The following is a 15882-nucleotide window of genomic DNA, read 5'->3' as shown; positions in this document are numbered from 1 at the left end:
TTTTTTTTTTTTTTTTTTTTTTTTTTTTTTTTTTTTAAAAAAAAAAAAGTATTTCAGCTTCAGAATAGTTAGACTTCCATGCGTGCACATTTTTATATGCTTCTCAGTATTATAAAAGTTTCATAACAATCCATCTGCGTATCCTACTTACTTCTGCAGCTAAAATAGCAGGTAAAACAGGCACTTACTGTTCAGCAGTTACAGGGCACTTCTGCACTCCTCCTTTTCCAAATGACTTGCCAAATCAAACCTACTGCCTCTTTAGCTGCTGGGAAACAAAAACAAAAAACCCCCACACATGTCAGAATTCAAAGAACCAAGGGAGAGGGTATTTTACTAAATAAAACTCTTTCAGAGGAAGTAAAAATCAAAGTAACAGTGGTATTAGCACTTAAATTTTTTTCTCATAACACCTAATAAGTATCTCTGAGCATGAAATCCCCTCACAAAAATACTATGGTGAGGCATAGAAATAACATCTTTAGACAACAAGGAAGAAAAACAAAAACAAAACAAAACAAAACCACAAAAGCAATGATATTAAATATATATAAATATATTAAAAGCAGATCTATTGCCTTCACATTAGTTCAATTTTCTATCTTTTCACCATACTGTGAATCACAAATATTTCAACAGTTAATTCATTTTTTCTAATGCTTTCTTCATTGCTCTACTGTATTAAAGGATTAGCCAGGGTTTGTGCCTACCACCATGTTAGCATCACTTTTTTTTTTTTTTTTTTTTTTTTTTTTTTTTTTTTTTAATTGAAAGTCCAAATATGTTGCCCCATCCATATGGAATTAAAATTATTTGAAGCTTTTTTTTTTTTTTAATACAAAAGCTGAAAATTTCCACAGAGAAAACGCAACTGAAAAAAAAGACAGCTGTAAGAAACTTATATTTTCTGAAGTACATAATAACTGCTGATTACTTAACATTCCCCAAAGTTATCAGTATCAGCTAGTAATGTGGTGCTAACACCAGACATTCAATGGTTATTAATAATTGCAATTCTAGCACGAACCAAATGTACTGGAATTATTCCTATAAAACTAGCATGATGAAGCATGGAGGATTTACAGTAAATCTCATTTACAAGACACCAGTTAGCGTCTTAGAAAATTAAAGTTTAACCAGTCATTTCAGACCTAATGTATGTTAGAGATGTCACCAAATTAAACACAATTCTGTTTCATGATGAAACAGCTCATCACGACTAAAACGTGAAATAAGAACATTTTGCTTTCTAAAAGGAAAATCAGAGGCATTCGCATACCTCTTGTCAACACCAGACACAGCTTTTAGATGACCACCACCAGTTACAAAGTTTCTGTCTATTCATAGCAGTGGGTGGTGATGCTGAGAGACTACGCCAAGAGTCCTGTTGTGCTATGCACACCCACTCCTTACACACTGCTAGGAGACAGCCACTGTACTGCATAGGTGAAAATGCATTAAAAATGTATTTCTGAAGGAAATACTCTCTGAATGAAAACAGGCATTATCCCATCTTACACACAGAAAAATGCGGCATGTCAAAAGTCATGGAGTACACCCCGCTTGAAAGCAGTGCTCGGATAAAACCAGGTCTGAACAACACCTGCCCACACTACTAATGTAGGTACACACAGAGAGAAGCACAGATTAACTGCAACCAACTTGACATCCTCGCAATGCCTTTGGGGTGGGAGACTAGAAGGCAGTCACAAGCTGTCTGCCAGTATGGCTTTAGATGTGGAAAAAGTCAGAGACTGGCTGGGGGTGACAGGATCATTGAGGTCCCTGCTAACCACCCCGATGTAAAACCATGAAAAGGGAGCAGCAGCCACTCAGCAGGAGGTGCCCGGCGATGAACCACTGTGGGGGAGCTGGGCTGCCCAACATGCATGGGGCACTGCCACTGCCAGCGCTGAATGGCCTCTTTCCCAAGCCTGCAGCGCTGACCATTAGCAGGAGCACTGTGATTTCGGTGGGTGTGAACACGCACACTGTACTGAAATGCAAGTGTATCAAACCCTGCCCCAAGTACACCCTGCCCCCAGCTCTCCTCTGGCAATATCCAGCCAGCGCAGAAATTAAAACCTAGCCACCAACTTACTTTCCAAAGTTTTTTCTTTATTTTGAAAGAAACAAATTCCTTAATATTCTTCTTAAACTTACCAAGGCTGCAATTAAAATTTTATCAAGAAAATATATTTTATCCAAAAAAAAAATTTTTATTTATTTTTCTTAAGGAGTAATATTTTTTATAAATTTGTGTTGTTATCATTTATATTCTTGCGTTGCAGGAAACGTCAGGTTAGAGATAAGAGAACCTGTAACCAAAAAAAAAATTTCTTTTCTGAAGACAGAGTAATTTCTCAAGTGCTTAATTAATCTCCCTTTCTCATCTATTTCAAATTCATTTAATCTTTCTCATCTCCAGAATTACACCTGCCAGTGCAGCTACTCTGCTAGGCATTCCTGTGTGTGCTCAAGTCCTGCAGAATTAAAACAGTTGGAATCAGAATACAATGATAGGGGGCCACAAACCATGACACTGGTGTGGTGGTTCCACTGCTCTGGTTCCCAAGGCTAATTCACAAAAAAACCCCAAAAAACAAACAAAAAAACCCCAAACCCAAAAAACCAAACCAACCAACCAACAAAACCCTAATACAGACTTTGCATTACTAACCTGGGAAGAAAGGTCAAGGAATAGAAAGAGCAAAACACTTTTCTATTCTCTTTGTTAGAACTCATGGAGAGATAAAGGGGAAGGAGATTGCAAACCACCAACAGAAAAGCAGAAAAGGCAAAGCAAGGCCATGGGACTAGCAATCGGTTTTGCAATGAGATCACAGGGAAATGTACAGGTGAGAGTTTCTATGAGAGCCCTTTCTTCCACAGAAACATCAGGCAGCACCTGAATGAACAGTTGCCTGTCTCAGCTTACTCACTTTCCCCTGCTGGTTCAAACCAAATGCTTTCATGTCAACTCTTAAACATCGGATTTTTTTTTTATTTTTTTTTTTTAATGTGAAAAGCACAGTATGGAAATATGCAAGATGAGGTAAAAAGGCTGCAATGAGTTAAACTTGTATATCAAGCACTATTCATTGGAAATTACTTTTAAAATATGATAATTATTCCTGTTAAATAACATTTAATGATTACATATGAAGGTGGAGACAATACTCAGAACTGATTACTCTGCAAAACAGGATAATAAAGAGAAAAAAATTCTCAGCAATAAAATTAGAAACTTGATCGTTTCAAGTACTATGCTGTTAGCATCCCAAACCCTACAGTCCCAGTGCTTTTGCAGCATTCCAACTGATAGCTACATTAATTAGAAAAGAAAAATTCTAACCCCCTTTTTGTAGACAGAACGTCAAAACTATGTATTTTATTTACCAGAGAATTAAAAGCTAACTCAAATTTACTTTCTCTAAAAACCACCATAAATTTCTCCTGCAGCCTTTGATTTCCCCTCTCCCCTTGCAAAGGGTTATAATGGAATATCTTTTGGAGAGGAAATAGTTGTTGCTTTTTATTTAGTTCTCCTTTGCATCTCACAAAGAGAATTACACCAGTGAATTTTCATCTAAAGACAAATAGAAAACATAAATGAGTAATTTGTCAATACTTAATAAAATTAAAATTTTAAATAACTTTCAATAATTAAGAAATTCTTTTTCTCTTTTCTGGATTGCAGTATAATCACCAGATGAAAACCATAGTCATATATAGAAATTAGACACCATTTTCAAAAGAGTGAAAACCAGTTTATTAACACTGTTCTTACTTTTAGTCCTGTGATTTTGCTTTCAAATTATAGGTGGTATCAATATTGTACAGATCTATTTTCTTACTGGTATCCCAGTAAGATTCTAGAGGAAATAGAACACAACTGAGGTTTTGCTATGCAAATTTTGTACTAAAGATTCCTAAACCTCCGAAAACCTACAGTTTGAAGCAGTACTATTACAGCAACTAAAGCAGTGAACTTGCAGATACTTACATATTTAACAAACTGAGTTTGAACCATATTGAATGAAAATCGTTCTACAGAAAAGTGATGGGCTGAAACAAGTGTTGGTGACTCTTCAGTATGAGCACTGTGGGAGCAACTACTTAGCATAAGGAAAGGGTTAGCTAAGGAACTGTTCAGGAAAAAAAAAAAGTTATCAAGGAGATCAATAGCACCTGAAGCAGTAAGATGTTAGGTCAGCTCAATAGATTTAGGAGCCCAAGACAAATTGGTTGAATACTAAACTGTAGAAGGATGATCTGAAAGGGCTCTCTTCAGCATTCCAATATTTTCTGCTTGCTTCTTTTCAGTAAATGATAAAAACAGAGTGGGCTAAACAATCTACCCAATAGTACCAGGCTCTTAACACTCAATCTGTAATGGCTGGATCTCATCCACCTACATGTCTGTTACCTTCTATATTCCAAATAGTGTTTTGTATCTTTTGCATTAAAAAAGCACGAATGAAATTTTTTTAACTATTTTTAAACTATGTTTAGTTTTCCTTCAGTAGTTTAGTCACATGTAGTTTACTGGAATTCTTCATACACAAGATAGGTTCATTTTTTTTTTAAATAATCTCAAACCAGTTTGTGGAACTATTACCACCATATTATAATACCTACTGCAATTTTCTATTCAAAGCTTTGTTTAGTGTGTCCTCTAACCAGGAAGATCCTTACCCTTCCACAAAAATCTCAAGGTTGGAAGAAATAACATGCTTGACACTGTGACTTGGCCCTAATTTTATTTCTGTGGTGTCATTCATTTTTCTCCTACTTATAAAATTTGGATATTTTAAGAAACACAGCATTCATATAACTGTCTTTTTGCCTATCATAATTTCTTATGTATTTTCAAAGATATTAGGAATCAACATCTGCAAAGTAGGTTAATCTGAAGACCAGTATATTTTTACCTTTCCATCATTGATACTAACAGCTATTTTAAAAACATCTAAAACCCTCTTCAGCAACCTGAAAGCTAATACAGAATTCTCCCAGAGGCTGACCACTCCAAAGCAAGAAATACCCCTGAACTACTCAAGCTTTCCTTCCTCATCCTGCATCCTTTCTTTATTGTGTAAGAGTTTTATTGATATTATTATAATTAAGACTAGAAATTTAAACTCCAGAAATGGCTTAGCTTTTTCAGTGCCAATTGTATTCTCAGGCGGAAAAAAAAAAAAAAAAAAAAAAAAGTCCTAAGCAATTTAGTACATCTTTTGACCAAGCATTAGACAAACTGGAGAGTGTGTGATCAAAGCCTTCACTTGAACTGTGTAAAGCTTCATCCCTTGTGTGGCTCCAGTAATTACAGTGGTCTTACAACAGGAACAGACTAAAGCTCATTGTACAGAGCAGAACACACAGTGCTACGTTTTGTAAACTGCTACATATTTCTGATCAGAGCAAGCTGCTATGTTTTAGCTCATATTCCAACTGTGTCAACAGAAAAGCTCCTGAAAGATTAAAAAAAGTAGTTCAGCATTGCTTTTTATATCTCCAAGCAAATGCAACATGTGGATAACAATATAAAATAATAGAACAGATATTATCAATTAAGTTTAAAATGAGCAAGGCTGGGTTTTAACTTTTCTCTAATTCTTGCCTGAGATGCAGCAGAGTAAGATCGCTAAGATCATTTGCCATTAGCAAAGCTTAAGGTTGGAAGCTTTCAGGTCTCTGTTAGGTGCATGCATTCCCCAGTGTGCTGTTCTTGTTTCTATAATTAGTTGGAACCCCACTGAGCAAATGGATTGCATGTGCAAGACCAGGATGAAATGAGGCTTTTAGTGCAACAACTTTTCTCCCTACACTGTCTGAGGAGAAAGAAAGTACATTTAAAGTATAAAAGAATTAATATAAATAATTTCAGGGAATCTATTTACTGAGCAAATGTGTAACAGGTTTTAGAAAACCGTAACTGAGGTTTATATGTAATCAACATTAACTAAGTACTTATGGCACAACATATAATCAGTGAAGTTCAAGAAGTAGGGAAGATAAATTAGCTAAGTCACTTAACTCTCTTTTCAGCAGTGTTTAGTCATCACAAAAACAGAGAAAACAAAATTAGCTCAATAACGTGAACTAGCTCTCACTTGACATCAGCATTTCTAAACTCTGGTATCTAGAAAAAATACAGCAGATCCAGGAAAAGTGCCCTGTAACCTCCAGGCTCTGTTTGCATTCCTCATACAGAAGCTGAGGAATCCTGAAACTTACTTTGGTGCCTCTTGCTATGACACTGAGGCATGAACACATGGTGTAGGCAGGCTCCTAACTCCATGGATATAAAGTTCACAGGGTCTGGAAAGACTGATCCACCACACCTTAACGTGAATTTAGGCAAAGGTCTACAAAAACTGTCTACTAAATTAATCAAGCCAAACACGTTTCTGATTAAGTGTTTTAACTTGATGCCTTCTTCACTTCAGTCTTTATTGGAAAGACTGGCCTTCAGGAGTCATAGGTCCCTTAGGCCAGTGGCAAAGTCTAGAGTAAGGAAGACACCCTTCATGGAGAAGAATCAGGTTAGGAACTTTTAAAGAATCTGGACCTACATAAGTCCATGAAGCCTGACAGGAAGCACCCCTGAGTACTGAGGGAGCTGACTGATGTCATTGTGAGGCCACTCAATTACCTTTGAAAGACTGTGGCAATCAGGAGAGGTTCCTGAAAACTGGAAGAAAGAAAATGTCATTCCTGTCTTCAAGAAGGACAAGAATCCAGGAATCTATGGGCTTGTTAACCTCACCTCAATCACTGGGATGGTGAAAAGATCTAATCCTGGAAACTATTTCCAGGGACATGAAGGACAAGAAAATGATCAGGAGTAGTCAGCATGGATTTATGAAGGGGAAATGATAGTTAACCAACCTGACTGATTGCCTTCAGTAATGAGGTGACTAGCTTGGTGGATGAGGGGAGAGCAGTGGATGTTGTATACTTCAGCTTTAAGGAGACTTTTGACACTGCCTCCTGGATCATCCTCATAGACAAGTTGATGAAGGCTGGGTTAGGTATGTGCAGTGAGGTGGATTGAAAACCGCCTGAGTGGCCAGGCAGAGAGGGCTGTGATAAGTACAAAGTCCAGCTAGAGGCCAGTGTTGTACCCCAGGTGTCAATACAGTGGCCACTACTATTGGCATTTTTGTTAGTGACCTGAAAAACAGAACAGAGTGCACTCTCAAGGAAGTTTACAGATAATATATAAAACCGGGGGGCAGGGGGTGGGGAAGGGTGACTGCTGCACCAGATGAGTGTGCTGCCACTCAGGAGAACTTCAACGTGCTAGAGAAATGGGCAGACCAGAATCTCAGGAAGTTCAACAAGAAGAAACACCAAGTCCTGCATCTGAGGAGGAATATGTCCACATCAATGACAGATCATTCACAAAAATAAATATATAGGGCCTAATTCACTGAAGCAGGTGCAGAGAAGTATGTATTGCAACCAACTCTGCTGGCTGGTACCTTGTAAAGTCAGCTGGTATCTTGCTTGAATTCAAAGACAGGCAGATAATCTTGGTTCCTGCCGCTCTTCGGGTTTCTGTCACACACTGACAGTTTTCAAGTGACCAGAACCCCTCGGGCAATGAATGCTAATGGATATAATGATTCATGTAACCCCATCACTTAGCTTTACCTTCCAAGCGCCAGCGCTGCCCAATTTAGGGACTAAGCATATGTGCTCTCTTCATACAGAAATTGTAAACTAAATTTTCTTCCACAGGGAAAATCTTCTATACAGTTCTGATGATGCACACCCATATAATGAGAAATAGACTGTATGTCTGAACTGAATTATTTCCCCATATTACAGATATTCCAGCTTCAAGAAAATCTTGCACCAACAAAGAGATATGTAAACATATTTGACAATAGTACAGCTAGTAATCCAACTAAAAATGTTTCAATCTGTCTGTGTAAATTATTCAGAATTAGACATTTTAACACTTTCTGGTAGACGTTTGTCAGTAGTAATGCCAATAAAGATACACAAACTGGCAATTTTTTTATATCATGAACACTTGCTGCCATTTCCTGTGTTCCTGTTAGTATACTTTCACATGTCTAGGGAGGGGAGAAAAATTATAAATGGGTTATCTCAGCATGTTACATATCTGGTCTCAGCTGATTGTTTTATGTTATCATTCAGTTATCCTACAGAGATCTTTGTAACACACACAATTTTAAAGTAGAGGTTGCTACAGAATGTAACATCTAATGAAAGACCTTACACAAGGAAATGCAAGAGGCCACCAAGGGTGCTTTGTAAATGACCTTACAAAAACGTCTGAGCAAGTGTAATTTGAGGTTTAAGGCAAGCAGAAAGAGGATGGCAGTCAGTGTTGTCCTAACAACATGGATATAAAATCAACTCGAGGGAGGAACAGATGATTTGACATAAGACTTGTGCTGCAAGGTTAACTGTAATGTCTTTCACTTCATTATTTAGCCTAAAAACATTATAAATTGTATGGTCTAATTTGCATTCTATAGACAAATGTTAGTACTTGAATTTTATCTTTAGTTGAGTTTGATTAGTGACAACTGGATAACAAAGTATTCCTTACTTACATAAGTGTCTAAAATCTATAAACTGCATCCTGGAACAGCCTAACGAGAACCCCAGACTCAAACCTCCTCCAGTCTGTCTGGGGCTGCAGTGGAGGATGAACATAGAAAGTTGATACTACAGGGCCAGAGAAAGAAGGCCCATCTCGTGGTGACCGCTGGTGACCTTGAGGGATCTCTGTGACACAGTCAGATTTTCACGCACACACAAACCTCTAGCTTTATAGGAGTACAACTGTAATGGATTTTTCAGTGAGGTTTGACTTTGGATGTTTTATAGTATATAACAGAATGAAACTATAGAACCTCACAGTAAGTGGACCAATCACAAATTATCATGTCTTGGGATTTCCACTGTTTTGTGATTTGAGGATGTTTGCCTGCTCTTTTCAGGGTGTAACTATTTTTTCAAAGATCTAACATGCTTTCCCTAGGAGTTATTCAGTGTGCTTTTGTGGCAAGAGTTGTGGTCATCAGATCCGCACATTAAACACAAATAACCCTTAGAAACTTTAAAATTTTTTGAGGTTCTGTTTCCCACATATACAAATATTTTGTTTGGTTGTGAACATATCTAAATTCAAAACTCAAAGTGAAAACATAGATCTTCACTTGAAATGGAACACGTATGTTGTACAAAGATAACTGAACAAGATTGCATCCTGAAACAATCCCAACAGAAAAGTATATAACCTGCCCGGCTTTTGCAAGTAAGGGGTGAAGTTGCCCATAGCATGATTTTTTTTTTTTTTTTAATATGTATTTTCTTTCAATATGAATGCCTATAATACAATAATGTAAGGAGTTAGAAAATACAGTATGGGATTTTTCTCTAATTTCTGTCTTGCCTGTGTCTTTGAGGAATGTGATTTATAGCAACAATAATTACTACTTCAGAATATCCAAATGTAAGTATATCCACTACTCTTCTATTTCTGTGGCAAAAGGATTTTTCTGATATTGATTCTTACTTATTCTTTCCAAATAAACCAAATGTATTCCTGTATATAATTTGAGGTAAAAACTAGTGCTGCAGATTATTAAATGGATCAAAACAGTTTCCCTTTTACGTTCCTCAGAAAGCATCTTTCATCAATAATTTTGAAATCCTAGTGGGAAAATAAAGAGAATTATCATGTCAGCTTACAGTGTCAGAGACACGTTAGCTCAAAACCACCATCCAAAACCTGTTTTCCTCTTTCTCCAGGGTCACTATGTATACAGAAAGTTCAGTTAAATTCTTTCCATTCTTCTCCAATCAGCTTCTTGAGTGTATGTAAAGTCCGAATAAGCTCAATGAATGGCACAAGTGGGGCAGATCTAGAAACAAAGTGACAGCTTAGCAGTCACGGAAGGTTTTGAAGGACTTGAGTATACATGTAACCAATAATTATCAATTTGCCACTATTGTTCTGACCAGAGTTTTAATAAAACATCCAGAAGTGAGGGGTAATCAAACATCAGAAAAAGGAGAAGGTTATATTTTAAAATGTTAACATAAAAATTTAATTTCCTCTTTGCACAGAGCTTGATCCAGCTTCTCTCACAGGCTGGCTGTGTCTTTCCATAAAGATCACTGAAAATTATCATACATTCTATGTCAAGTCTTAGGGTTTAGCCTCATAGCTCAACAGAATAAACAAATTTTAAATTTTCCACATAGGACAGATTCTAAAGGCGTTCCCCATTTCCATCAGAAATGTAATTCCTTCTGATCCCAAAAAACATTCCTTTCCCCCATCTTACATCCATGTCAGAGCCGGGCATACCCATCTCTGAGTATAATATAAAAATAATTGCCTGTATTTATACAGTTGGACTTTTGCATCTGTAACTGAAATTGCTCAGAAAAAGAATTTCACATTCTTCTTGCAAAAGTCAGAGAGTTTACCACATAGGACATATCCGATTTAGCAGAGTAAGAAAATAACCTGTTGAGCTCAAAATCCTCCCAACAATCAACTAACTCCCCCCTGCCCCCGACAATTACTGCAAAGTAGTTGAGTCAATCAATCAAGTTTAGTATTTTTGAAATAGTTATTTTATAAGAAGTTATTAGAGGATTCTTAGGAATACCACACCCTGACTGTCATGTCTGAAAGTCATTTGCCTGCAAGTGCTTTAGGCAAAATAATGTGAACTGAAAACTGCAGAACACAGAAGAAAAAGGATTTAAAAAAAAAAAAAAATCCCATGCTGCTTAATGTGAGACTAGCCCTTTAATATGTATAATTGCAAGACTATTTCTTGTTTCATCTATGTTTAAATTATATTCATCCGATGGAGGGTATAATCTCAGAAAAATTCCATTCACTCATGAAACTAAGTTTCATGGGCTTCAAAGTATTTATTCCCTCTCCACTGTGTCATTACTTTCAGGTAACTGTCAACTGAATACGCTCAAATATATAATTTTAGTTCCTTTTATAAAGAAATCTGTGAATAGAATATCTTTCCAACAGATTTTCAACTGACAGCTAATGGGAAGTAAAATTATAGCTACAGTCTCATCCTCTGTCCTGCAGCAAAGCCTTACAATGAATTCCACAGAAGGGTCACCTCCTTCAGTCCATCTCTAGGTAGAAAATAACAACAACACATATATCAACATGTGCCTGGCTATAATTTTGACAGTTTTGACAGTCAAGCCCTGTAAGGTTTATCAGCATGCTGTTGATGTTGCAGTTAACAACATATAAAAATTTATGTCTCTGCTACTTTAGTATCAAGATTTATCAATACAGTTCTATAAATACTTCTATCCCTTAGTTGGCATAAATAATGTTTATAGTCCTTAACTGAAAGAATGTAAGAATGTATGACTGCTCATGTACTTCAGGCACATTCAAAGAAAGTAAGTTGAATTTGCATAACCATGAAGGGCTGGAGACTAAGTACAATATAAGCTCTACAGTTAAACAGATACTCACAAGAGTTACAGTAAGCGTTTTATACTTCACAGTGATATATACCTCTTGTTTATATTTATGTATTTTCCTGGAGCCCAGAATTCTTGGCAAATTAATGGAACTGGAATATTTTGTTCAGATGAGAGTACATTCCTCAGTTCAATGGTTTTAAAAAAAAACCCCCACAAACCAAATCAGCCAAAAACCCCAACCATCCTTTAAAATCCAAATCAGCCTTAATTACTACTGGGAGTTTATTTATTCAGTTATTTCTACTAGGAGAAGAATGTGCTTCTATGGCTAGAATTACTAACGACTAAGAATGTGTACTGCAGGCTGTCTTTCAGGTTAACCAGGGATGTTTTTGAGGGTTTTTTCTTCCTGTTTAAATAGTGCAGTGAAATGGCAAAGTGATATTAAGGTGCTGGGTTTACTTCATGAATTCTTTTAATAAAAATACCAAAATGTTCTTATGTAACAAAAATATTTGTCATACAAAAAACTCTACTAATCTTTTAGCAACTGTGTGAAAAAAAACTAAACTATGCTCAGAAATGCTATGCTCAGAAATGCAGCACTGTATGATTAGTCTTGCTTTTTTTTGTGGACTCATGATAAATAATGAACAAGCCATGATTTTTTTGACAGCGGAGTTCAATTCGGATAAAGTCAGAAGCATCTGCAACGCTTTTCTGCAACACTTTTGAATACAGCCCATTTCTGGAAGTCATAAGGGAAAATTCAGGAGCTCCTAACAAGTGCTTTCCCATATGCCTTTTGTCATTTCTGCCAGAAATAAACTGACAATGCTGTGTTTCAGAGTTCTTACCTAGTTGCTCAGAAATACAACAAAGCTATATACGCAAGCAATAAAGAAAACCTTAAGATTAAAAGTACTTGAAATATTTTATACTCATGCCACTTTTTTTTTTTTTTTTTTTTTTTAAATCATCTAACATATTTTAAACAGTGATTACAGACCTGTAGAAGTACTTAGGCTGGATGGGACTTCTGCTAGAAACAGGGACAATGAGATCAGGTTATTCAGGGACTTGTCCAGACAAGTTTAGCATATCTTCAAGGTGAAGACTCCAAACCAGACTGGGAAACCTGTTCCAGTATTTGATTGCTCTCGTATTTATTTTTTTCTGATCAAAATTTCTCATTCTTCACCTTGTGCCCATTGCATTTTGATTTATTGTCACACACAACTAAGAATTCATCTCTTTCTTCTCTGTACTCTCTCATTAAGTAACTGAAGACAGCAGTAAGACTTCCCTGTAGTCTTATCTTCTTAGGGCTAATCAAACCCAGCTCTCTCAACCTCTCCTCATAATTCACATGAACTCCAGTTCCATGACCATCTCAATAGCTCCTCCTCGGGTTCACTCCAGTACATCAATATCTTTCCCATCATGGGGTGCTCAAACTGGACACAATACTCCAGATACAGTTTCAGGAGAAAAATTTCTCCCCTCAACCTGCTGGCTACTTTCTAGCTAATACACTGCAGAATGCAGTCGGCTTTCTTCTCATAGCTTTCTTTGCCAGGACCTGCCCATGGCCTTTTCTGTAAAGATGCTTTCTGTCCTGCTGGCACCAAGCCTGTAGTGCTGCATGGTAAACTATTCCAACCCAATGCAAGACTTAGCATTTGCCTTTGTTGAATTTCATGATGTTTCTGTCAGCTCATTTGTCCTCTCTGTCAAGGTTCCTCTGAAAACTTCCTGAGAGTGCAGTCCACCCTATTTTCCAGGTCATTAATATAGACATGAAAACAGTGCTTCCTCTAGATGCAGACCCTGAGGAACACCACTAGTCACTGGACCTCACCTGAATTTGGCACCACTGATCACAAACCTCTGATCTTGGTGCTACAGCCAATTTTCACCTTACAGAAAACATTTGCAGATGGCATCTCAACAAACCTGGCTATTGGAACAATATGGGATACAGCATTGAAAATGTTGCTAAAAAATCAAGGTAAAGAGCATCCATTCCCCTTGTCTTCAGGGCCAGCCATCACAGATGACAGCTAATAGGTCAGCCATGGTTTGCCCTTGGTAAATCTATGTTGATTTCTCCTAATTACTTTCTTGTCTTTCACATGTTTACTTCTAGACTTTGTAACTTTTCCAAGAAACTTCTATACTCCATAACTTTCCCAGGAACTGAGGTTAGGATGACCAACCCCAAGTTACCTGGATCCTTCTTGAAGATGGCTGTGTGCCTTTCTCCAGCCATTAGGAATCTTTACTGCTCACCACAACGTTTCAAAGAAAAGAAAGAAAAGCCTTATTGCAACACTGGTCAAATCCCTTAGCATGTTCAGTCAGACACAACCTACTTGGTCCCACAGACTTGGCTATATTCAGCTGGCTTAAGAATTACCTAGTTCTATCCACCCTTGTGGAGGGTAATACCTGACACCCCAGTCTCTGCTGGTAGGCTCAGGAACCTGGGAGGTCTAAAAGAACAGACCTCAGTAGTAAAAAGCAAGGCAGAAAAAAGTACAGAGGGCCTTGGCCTTTTCCATGTCCTTTGCCATTACATCCTCTGCTCCACTGAGCAGTGGGCTGTTTCCCTAGGCTGCCTTTTGCTGCCAATGTACTTAGAAAAGCCCATCATCTTGTTTCTTCCACAGTCCTTGATACAACCGAACCACAGCTTTCCTAACCTAATCTCTAGATGCTTGGGCAATCCCTCTGTAGGAAGTAACCAGGAAACCCATCCCAGCTTCCACCTTTGTGTACTTTCTGGTTTTGCTTATCTTCCGTCAAAACTCTCCTGTTCATCTGTGATGGTCTTCTGCCATATTTGTGTGGATTTCTGCACACTGGTGTAGCCCACTAACTGATGAAGTTGTCCTTGAAGGTCAACCATTTGCCTTGGGCCCTTTTGTTCCCCAGTGCAGACTCCTATGGGATCTTGCCAAGAAGATTCCTGAACAAGCCAAAGTTTGTTCTCCTCAAATTCAGGTTTGTGATTCTATATGTCTTGTTCACTTTTTTCTGAATTTTAAACTTTACAAAATGTTCACTGCAATTACCTCTGCCATTGACCTTGACATCTTTAGCCAGATCTTCCTTGTTTGTGAATAACAGGTCTGCAGAGCATCTGCCCTTATTGACTCTTTGATCACCTGTGTCAATGAATTGTGTTCAACACAAGAAAGGCACCTCTTTTTTTTTGCTTGCACTGTGCCATATTATGTTGCCCTCCTAGTAGACATTAAGGTTGGTAACATCTTCAATGATTTTACCTGTCATGAGATTTCCTTAAGCTCATAAGAGACTTCATCTCCTTCCTTTTGGTCATGTAATTTGTAGCAGATGTCTACCACTACGCTACTCAGGATGGTCTGTCCCATGATCATAACTCACAGCTCTCTACTGGCTTGTCATCTGCACCAAAGCAAAGCTCTGCTTATTCAAGCCACTGCTTTGCTCAGAATATTACAGTCACTTTTATATGTGACTGCTATCATAATGGTACAGTGCTCATTCTTTATGGAAAGAACTATTTCTGCTTATTAACTTGCCTGCATCTAAAAGACCGTTATAGCTTCCTGTTCATTTTTAGAATTCAAAAGATTGATTTTTATCCTACAACTCTATGGGAACAATAATCTCAGGTGTTCTGGGTCTTTTTCCTCAGTACTTTGAGATCCACAGATTAAACACACCATGTAATAACACATAATTGTTTTCTTTTCTCTTTCAATGGACACCCCACCCCCCTTAAAAACATATTGCATATACAATGGGATGGCTAACATTTTACTCACAGATGTAACAGGGTTACATACAGGTGACACGTTTATGTCTGCAGAATCCTGGAAGCAGAATCCTGCTGATTTTCTTCTTAAATTAAAACTGGAATTCTAAATTAAAATAGTTGATTCCAGAAAGCACATATAAAAGGAGAAAAATGATTGATGGAATATTGTTCTCTTACACACTTTCAGGAGGAGCTGACTAGACTACAGGTCAAACGATTCTTCAAAAAAAGTCTTCTTAAAATAATAATAGCAAGAGGAACTGAATCACGGTATAGAATAAGGCTATCATAAAAAAAAAAAAAAAGCTTATATGAATTTTATAAACACATCAATTGCTACTCTTTGTTCTTGCAATTACCCCACACTTAACTTGCTGTTCATTCATCTGTGTAGGCTGAAACATATAGTCTCTGTCTTTATTTGTATTCTGCCTTGGACAACCAAGATCCTCTGTATATGGATCTGCAACTTACTGCCATACAAACTATTTGTGTGTGGACTGGACTTGACAAGCAGAGTGAAGATAGTGAATGTGGCCACAGTTTTAACCGCACCCAAAATACATGTTTAGAACAGACAAGTCGACACTGAATTC

At 37.4% G+C, this 15882-nt stretch overlaps 1 protein-coding gene across 15 annotated transcripts in view; it reads right to left on the bottom strand.

Moving 5' to 3' along the window:
* CDH18 (cadherin 18) overlaps nt 1-15882 on the bottom strand; it is a 578978-nt gene that overhangs the window by 220105 nt on the left and 342991 nt on the right. For 10 of the 15 annotated variants that reach the window (XM_026842284.1, XM_026842282.1, XM_026842297.1 and 7 more), the window contains one exon: nt 189-268. The gene's annotated coding sequence lies outside the window, so the exon portion shown is untranslated. The remainder of the gene's footprint in view (nt 1-188; nt 269-15882) is intronic. The other 5 variants (XM_026842283.1, XM_026842294.1, XM_026842287.1 and 2 more) reach the window with 1 other exon arrangement.

This window comes from Athene cunicularia (assembly GCF_003259725.1).
Source record: "Athene cunicularia isolate RWA chromosome 2 unlocalized genomic scaffold, athCun1 chr2_part1, whole genome shotgun sequence".
Taxonomy (NCBI): Eukaryota; Metazoa; Chordata; class Aves; order Strigiformes; family Strigidae; genus Athene; species Athene cunicularia.
This window is presented reverse-complemented; position numbering and strand designations above follow the sequence as displayed.